We start from the raw sequence: 8,804 nt of genomic DNA, 5'->3' as shown, positions 1-8,804 counted from the left end.
AGTTCCGCTATCATTTCTTCATACGCTTCGTCTATCTCCGGTTGTGATTCTGCAAGTCCAACGTTTCTTCTTTCCGAGCGGATCCAATCTCTGAATAGTACTGATTTTTCCAAAGCTCTCCCCTCATAGACGCTCTATGATCACCTATTTGAAGTCTTGCTTGACTGAAAGCGCTCTCTGATGCAACTGTTGAAGCTTGAATAGATAAAATATCCCGAGCCATCCTTGCAAGAACCGGAAAATATTTTTCCCTTGCCTTCCACCATTCCAAAAGATCAAAGGTGCCGTCTGGATTCTCCTTTTCAAGTCCCTGCGACAAATAAACTTGAAGCTCATTTAGATGTGAAGTCTCATCAAAATTATCACCTTGAGAACCCCTAAACTCCGTCCAAGATTTAAGTGCTTTTAGGCCCGCAGCTCTTTTAGATGATTGTGAACTAGACGAAGTAGGGGTTGGAACATTTGGCCTAGCATGATCTAACGCAAGTTGATAAGCATTATAAATTGTTTGAGCATTTATTTTAATTGAGGCTTTTGCCTCTGCAAGTGTAGAAAATTCCTCAACTGAAAGATCTAAAGCCTTATAAATATTTGAGTACCAAAAGTGAGGACCTCCTAATTTCATTGTAGGATTTAACATTGCAGCAACACCATAAATAGGGGGGATAGGGAAAAAATATTTTTTAAACTTTTCTTTCATTGCATTTATAGCAAGTTTATAAATTTCCCCACCCTCCGAAAATTCAACAAACAAATCACATAGTGCTGCAATATAAACTAAACAATTTGAAATAGTAGGATAATATTGTCCAGAAAATGCATTTGTAGTAATTTGAAAATGTTCTAAAAAATCTATAAGAATTTTGACATTCGTCCAATCTTGATTTGTAAGGATTTCATCATTATCCTCACCACCAACACGAGCATTAAACGTTGCATTAATTGGGTTTCTATATTCATATGCAACTATTAAACTTTCGTACATATAATTCCATCTAGTTGGACAAGGTTTTGGAAAAAGTGTAATTATATAAAGTTTGGGGTTAAAATAAAGTTTGGGGGCCAAATGGCTATTTTTTAAAGTTCCAAACGGTTAAAAATTAAAGGCCAACGGCTAGATTTTAAAATCTGACCGTTGGTCCTTTTAAAAAAGAAAATTTTTTTTTTTTAAAAAAAAGAGCCGTTGGAGCCCGTTAGGACCGTTAGGCCCGGTTGAACCGGCCCAGGACCGCCTGCCGGTCCCGGGCTTAGCGGTCCCGGTCTCGTGGGCTTGACGCAAGGAACCGGCCCGCCCCGGGCTTTCTACACCACCAGGTACCGGCCCACCAGGACCGGCCCGCCGTGACCGTTTAGCCCGTTAAGACCGCGGGCCCGGTCCGGTCCCGGTCCCAGCCCGGCCCACAATACACCATTAATAGAGACTAGTAATGGAAGGATTAACAATGCTTGGATTAAGGTGTGTTTTGTTTACCTTTTTTTAAAGTTGTTTAATGCTTAAGGATTGATTTGGTCATTTTAATTGGAGTATTATTAATTCCCGTACTCTTATTAAACCTTTTTTTTCGCATAAAGTAATACAATTTACATAAAAATATGTTCAAACGATAACAATAGTTACTTATATGTATACGAGTTTGCAACCAATCATCAGGATATGTAGTACTATGTCAATATCCACCTATTCGTCACTGTCACATATTGTGCCGCTTAATAAATGAACCCAAACCCGTCAAACATCAGTTGTGGGTTTAGTTTGAGCCATCACTAGAGTCAGAGAATGACTAATTGGTTGGAGGGATTAGACGAATTAATAGCCGGATAACTAATATAGTGTTTGGATTGTTTTATCCCCGTATAATTTCATGCAGTGTTTGGCTGGCGTTACTAAATAATTTTTCTTTTTAAAGTTATATGGTGAGAATTGACATATTATTTCATGCGAGACACATATATGAAATAAGTGTTGGGGCATATACTATTAACCATGCATTTGGATATAGTATATTCTAATAATTGTCATGGTTAAAAGTCTACGTGGGAGATTGTTGGGATATATACTATTAACCATGGGTTTTATTTAGATATAGTATTTATTATGAAATAGTTGTTTATTTAGTTTTAATAAAGGTTTAAATAGATCATATATTAGTCTGTGTCCTTTACTTATATAGTAGAAGATTTAGTGTATAGAGTTTAGCTTATATACGGAAGATTAAATCATCAGTTCTTATAAGTATAAAGTTTGAGTTCACAATCTAATGATGGAATTGGACAAACCATCGTGGATGATTGTAGCACAAGATTAATATAATTTATCTTGACTATGGGAATGGTTTAATTCCAGCTTCTTATGCTAGTACATTTTGTATGTATTGAACGGACCAAGTAGAGATAAATATTTTATACTGACTTAATAAAATAAACTCTCTAGCCATTAAATGTACTTATACTCTTAATCTTGATGATATAATAATTATTAGTTGTGTATATTATCATTGTTTTGATTTATTAAAAGGCGAGATTCTTTCGTGGGTCAATATGCCTGGTAGATTGGACAATAATAATGTACAATGGCGAAGTAATAGTTAGTTGATGGAATCCATATCTCGGTTTAGAGGTTGATGATACACCTTTATGAAAGCTTATAAGTTTTCATGTGTAAACCCGGCCGGTAGATTTTGTATCCGATACATGAAATAAGTTAAGCGAAAGTCTAAAGAAAATAATTAATAAATTAAATCGTCAGTAATTTAATTGATTAGTATCTGAATCTTAATATGGGGAGTTAAATAAGATTTAATGGATGAATTTTGAAATTGAATAAGGAGTGCAATTATGAATTTTTAGTGGAATAATTCGTAATTAATTATGGTAGATATTAATTTCAAAAATTAGAAATCAATTCCATAATTGGAAACCTTGTTTATTAAATTCCGTGGTCCCTGCTGCGCCTAAATAATAGGAAATAAAGGAATCCTTTTTCTAGTGGAAAAGAAAACCAACAGGCTTTGGAAAAAGGTTTTAACCCTTAAAACTTGTGTTATAAATAGATAAGGTTTTCCACTTAGAGAAAGAAGAAGATGGTGGCCAAAATTTTCAACCATTTTTCCTAGAAAATTTCGCCCACACGAAATTACTATTTCCGGATATTATTTGGATAACACAGTAGAAGACTGTGGAACGTTCGGGAATCGTGATCCTGCTGATGATGGTGATTTTATTGAGTTGCTGTAGAATTCCTAAACCTATAGGGACTATGAATTTCCTAAAAATAAAAGAAAATAATTCAAGCCACAAATAACACATCCTTCATTATTGTTATTATTAGTTATCATATACATTCTCTTCATTATTACTATTTTGTTACTGAATGATAGTTCCATAATTACTATTCATCGCTTGAAACGTTCCTTCATTATAATTTCTTCGTAATCAGTATTTTAAACCAAACAATCCCTAAAGTGCAGTAGAATTGTACAAGTAGAAGACGAAGAGGAAGAGGAGACAATACGTCGGCAAACCAGAATTCTGGGCCTATTAGTCCCACTAGACTGTGTGTCCTACTGGAGCTAAACTTGGAACTTTCCATATTTAATTTTGGGACCCAATTCTTCTTTTTCCATAACGTAGCTTTAAATTCTATAGTCCCCCAACAAGAGGACTGATTTTTCTTTTCTGAAATGTGACAGCAATAAAAAGCTTAGTCAATAAAAAGAAATAATATTCTTTTTTAAATAATCTAAAAAGAAAAAGAAAAAAAATACTTCCTCCGTTTCAAATTAAATGAGGTATTTTCCTTTTTAGTTTATTTCAAAATAAATGACACATTTCTAAATCTGGAAATAATTCAACTTTAAACTCTTCAATTTACCTATTTTACCGTTAATGATCATGGCCCCAAAACGCTTTTACCTCTTAAGCTTTTAAGACTACAAGTTTCAAAAGTCTTTTTTTTTCTCTTAAACTCCGTGTCAAGTCAAACTAACTCATCTAAATTAAAACAAATGGAGTATATAAATTGAAATAGATGGAATACCTTATTTTCTCTCTTGAAGACTTTTAATACTCATGGCTGATTTTCCTTTTCTACAATAAATCCTCATCAGTCCTAATCAGGTGCTATAAATTTGACATCACTAGATTGATGAGAAATTGCTGATTAGACTTAATGGTAAACAAGAATAATCAAGAATTCTCTTGCTAATCCCATTTCCTTTTGGGGAAGACGTATAGTAACTTCATTACTAGCTTCTATTCCAATTCCATTTAAACAAGACTATTAAAGAGACATCACTCATTTTTCACCTCTATAACCCCTTGAACTTGGCCAAAGTATGTTTGTATTTTTCTTGTTTTTTAACCATAATGCACAGCTATTGGAAGTAAATTAAGAGCAAAAGCAACATTTTCTTAGTTCATGCACCTGCGCTAATTTTGATTCTTCGGGTGTACGATGATGGACTATAATTCTGATAACATGTCGAATAGAATCAAATCAGAAAATTATTTCAACCACCATTAAAAGTCAGAACTTTTGGGGGCCAATTTGTCTTTCTTTACCAGAAACTTCTGAGTATGTTTCAACCACCATTGACTGCGAACCGAATTATTTGCCAATGAATTTGGCCAAACAGTTTGGAGTATAGTGTTGTCGATGTGGAATTAAGGGGGATTTTTTTTTTTTTTTTGGCAGCAACCATTTCGACTACAGGATATTAAGGGAGATTAGGCTAGCGTTTGGCCATAGATTCCCAAATTTGTTTTGAAAAATTTGATTTGGGTGAAGTTTTGTTTGAAGATGAAAATGTGTTTGGACATATATTTTCAGAACATATTTCCAAAAATTTTTTTGGAAAAACATGTATATTATTAGTGTTTGTAAAAATTTTGGCCCAAAATCAGCTATTGAGCTGGTTTTGGGATTTGGAATTTGAGATTTTGTCAAAATAAAGGCAAAATCTATGGCCAAACATGTATTTGCCAAATAAAATCCAAGTTTATTTTGGCAAAATCTATGGCCAAACGGTCCTAAATATCTTAATTATCAATAAATTTAGGATTTTTCACGCTTTCTAATTCTGCTGTGATTTCAATTCAGATCAAGTTAATGATGACGTGATACGCATGCATGACACTTTCCTACTACTAAAGACTACTCCCTCCGATCCAAAATAAGTAATTTTTTGGCCTTTTTTTGTGGTCCAAAATAAGTGATTTTTCCAGATTTCAAGAATGAATTAATTATTTTTTTCCTACATTCCCATTGGAGTTAATAATGTTGGAGTGTTTATGTGAAGAGATAGTAAAGGTTAATATGGTCAATTTCATTGTTAATTAATGTTAAAAAGTAGATTTCTTAATCCGTGTGAAAACAGCTAAAAAATCACTTATTTTGGACCGAAGGGAGTAATTCATAGGGGAGTTATTAGGCTTTAGATACTTGCTTTATAAATTTTCTAGGTTATAGAACGTTTGTTGGAGGTTGGCACATTAGTAACTCATTTTATTCAGATCCTTTTCTTGAAATTTTAGCTTGATTACCTATACACCTTCAAATTTTGAATCTGAATTTTCTTAACATTCAATAATTTTCTTCCATAGGGACAACTGACAAGGGTATATTTCTCTAACACTCTTCTGCACTAACCCCATTCTTGGGTTTACACTTAGACTGAATATTTTTTGTCTCCTTTTGTTATTTCGAAGATTGAAGAGTCAACTTAGCTAGCGTTTGGCCATAGATCACAAATTTGTTTTGAAAAATCTGATTTGGATGAAGTTTGGTTTGAAGTTGAAAATGTGTTTGGATATACGTTTTCAAAACATATTTTCCAACTTTATTTTGGAAAAACATGTATATAATTCCCAAGTTTTGAGATTTGGGCCCAAAATCAGCTCAATAGCTGATTTTGGGATTTTAATTTGGGATTTGGGATTTGGCCAAAATATGGGCAAAATTTATGGCCAAACATGAGTTTTGAAAATAAATCCCAAATTTATTTTAGCAAAACTCATGGCCAAACGGGGCCTTAGTGTAGAGAGAGAAGGCCTAGAGCTAAGAGGTGAGAGTAGGCTCAACAGGCTAGAAGAAACCTAATTCGGTTTTCTAGGCGACCATCTAAAGTTGAAATTACACGTTACAATTAGTTAATCTAGAACAAAATACACGTATATTGTGTTACGACTAGTTAGAAACATTACCTCACAATCAGAATCTGATTTTCGAATTTTTTTTCTCGAAAGTAATTATCACTTAAATTCGGGTCAGATTATCGAAATTGAATTTCACGCACAACATATGATAATGACTTTCCGTTGGGTGAAATTCAAAAATAGCCAGATTTACAACTGGTCGTTTAAAAATAGCCCAGTTTTAAAAGTAATCGAAATTTAGCCACTTTTCATGTAAAGATAAATTTGAGCGAAAATACTATTCAAAACCCGAAAAAATACGCCAGTATATTATGCTGGAGTTCCAGCATAAGTATACTTGAACTCCAGCATATTATACTGGAGTTCCAGGATAAGTATGCTGGAACTCCAGTATAATATGATGGAGTTCCAGCATGTACACTAGAACTCCAGCATAATATACTGGAGTTCCAGCAAGTATACCGGTCCAGCATAATATACTGGAGTTTGGAGCACCGGTGCTCCAGTCTCCAGTATATTATACATGGAGCCAGCAAAGTATACCGGTGCAGCATAATATGCTGGAGTTCATACACAGGTGCACCGAACTCCAGTATATTATGCTGGACCGGTCTCTGTTGCAGCAAAATAGTGGCTATTTTTCATTGACTCGGTAAACGCTGACTATTTTTCAGTGACTAGTACGAAAACTGGCTATACCGTGCTATTTTGACCTTTCCGAAGGCCTTAGCCACGTCAGTGCTATACCGATAATTAAAAGGAAAAACCATCATAAAAAGATTTCTCGTGTATCACTAATAGCAAAATTATGAACAATAGCTAGTGAATCGTATTAAAAAAAATCCCTAAGACACAACATGGAACCAAAGTAACCATATTAAGAAAGTGATGAGTAAATTATCGATCTTGTACCGTGAGAAAAAGTAGCCATTGAAATTGTGAGAAAAAATTAGGTCATAAAAATTGAGATGTTATAAATGTAAAGAGAGACCTTTATAGGGGGGATGGTACATTTAATAAATAATGTTTCAGTATATGTACTTATATCCTTTTTCATCAAAGCAGTGCACATGGAAGTCCTTAATTTCTCAGCCTGCAACCAATTCCCTAGCACTGGTTGTCGACATGGATTTCAAACTGATCATGTGATTTGTAATTCTCATATGCTGCCACGTGTTATTTTATCAATGCCGATTGCCGACATTGATTCAAAACTGCTGTTTCTACTGTTAGCTAAAAATTTTACGTGGACTTTTTTTTTCTTTTACGTTTTGCCCCTCAAGTTGTTGCATGTTTGGGTCCAATTCCAGAATTTTATCATGTGCCCTGTTCCTCTCACATATCAGAATCGAAGAAGGTCGAAGGGTGAGGGATGAATTTATTGATTAATAAAGGGAAGCAAGACTTGGAAGAATGAGAACCAAATGATATGAACTGGTGCTTTATTTTCTTTTTTTTTTCTTTTTTGTAAATTGACTTCATGCACAATGGTGTAAAAATACTATTAGATCATGCAAAAGATAATTATATATAATCGTTCATAAAAAATAAGATCAGCAACCACGAAAATGGAAAAAATTATCTAATAAATGAAACCACAAATTTTACTAAGGGGTTCAAACTATAAAAAATATACACACGAGGAAATTAAGGAGATTCGAAATTTATTACTACTATATATAACCCCAAAATTAATTTGATATTAAATATAAAATATAATTAGGGAAAAATGGATTCAAATGAATTCCCTAGCTAGCTCTGATCATGATAGCAGGTTAAGATCCATTGATAACGTAAAAAGTTTTACAATATTGTGCTGCATTTATATAGGTTGACAACAACAGCAACATATTTAGTATTATCACACACCTTGACATCTGGGGAGGGTAGTGTGTACGCAGACTTTATTCCTACCTTATAAGGATAATAAGGATAAAAAGGCTATTTCCAATAGACGCTCGGCTCAAAAAAACTTAAGCACCACATTTATATTGGTTGAATCCTAACAAAATTTAAGTTCGGTTTTTACAACTATTGTAATATTATTGGTTGAATTATGCCAAATGTAAATGATAGCTGGCTTGAATATTAATAATTGTACGTCTTGATATGAGTGATGTGCAAAGCAAGAAAGTTAAAAGGAAAAAAATACAATAATAAGGGTTTGCCCCTCCTACCCACCCCCTGTTGAAACCCCAAAAGAACACTCCTATTGCCCTTTCAACCTACAGTAATATGGCAAGATATGGAAAGAAGAGACATTTCCCTAAAAAGGTAAAAGTATTTCTCTGATTGAATTGTGAGCCGCGTGTTTTGTGTTCTATGCATAAACATTCAATCCTTTAGTACATGCCAATAATTTTTTTTTTCCTTTTTGTACTAGGAGTAATAGTTTTACTCTTGATTAGGGGTGACAAAATTGTTCAAAGAAATCAGTTAACCACCCATATTATCCACTAAAAAATGGGTTGGATAATGAACATTTTAAGAACGGGTCAAACATGGATAAGAACCATATTATCCATTTAGAAAATGGATAACCAATGAGTAACCAATGGATAACCAATGGGTCTAACTTTTACATTTGTAAAGCCTCAAATTGGGGGTTCCTCAAGTTAGGGGGACTAAGAATTCTCCCAAAAGTGATCATA

The sequence above is a fragment of the Nicotiana attenuata genome, unplaced genomic scaffold (genome assembly GCF_001879085.1).
Source record: "Nicotiana attenuata strain UT unplaced genomic scaffold, NIATTr2, whole genome shotgun sequence".
NCBI classification, from domain to species: Eukaryota; Viridiplantae; Streptophyta; class Magnoliopsida; order Solanales; family Solanaceae; genus Nicotiana; species Nicotiana attenuata.
The sequence above is the reverse complement of the archived record's forward strand: the minus strand, read 5'-3'. Positions refer to the sequence as shown.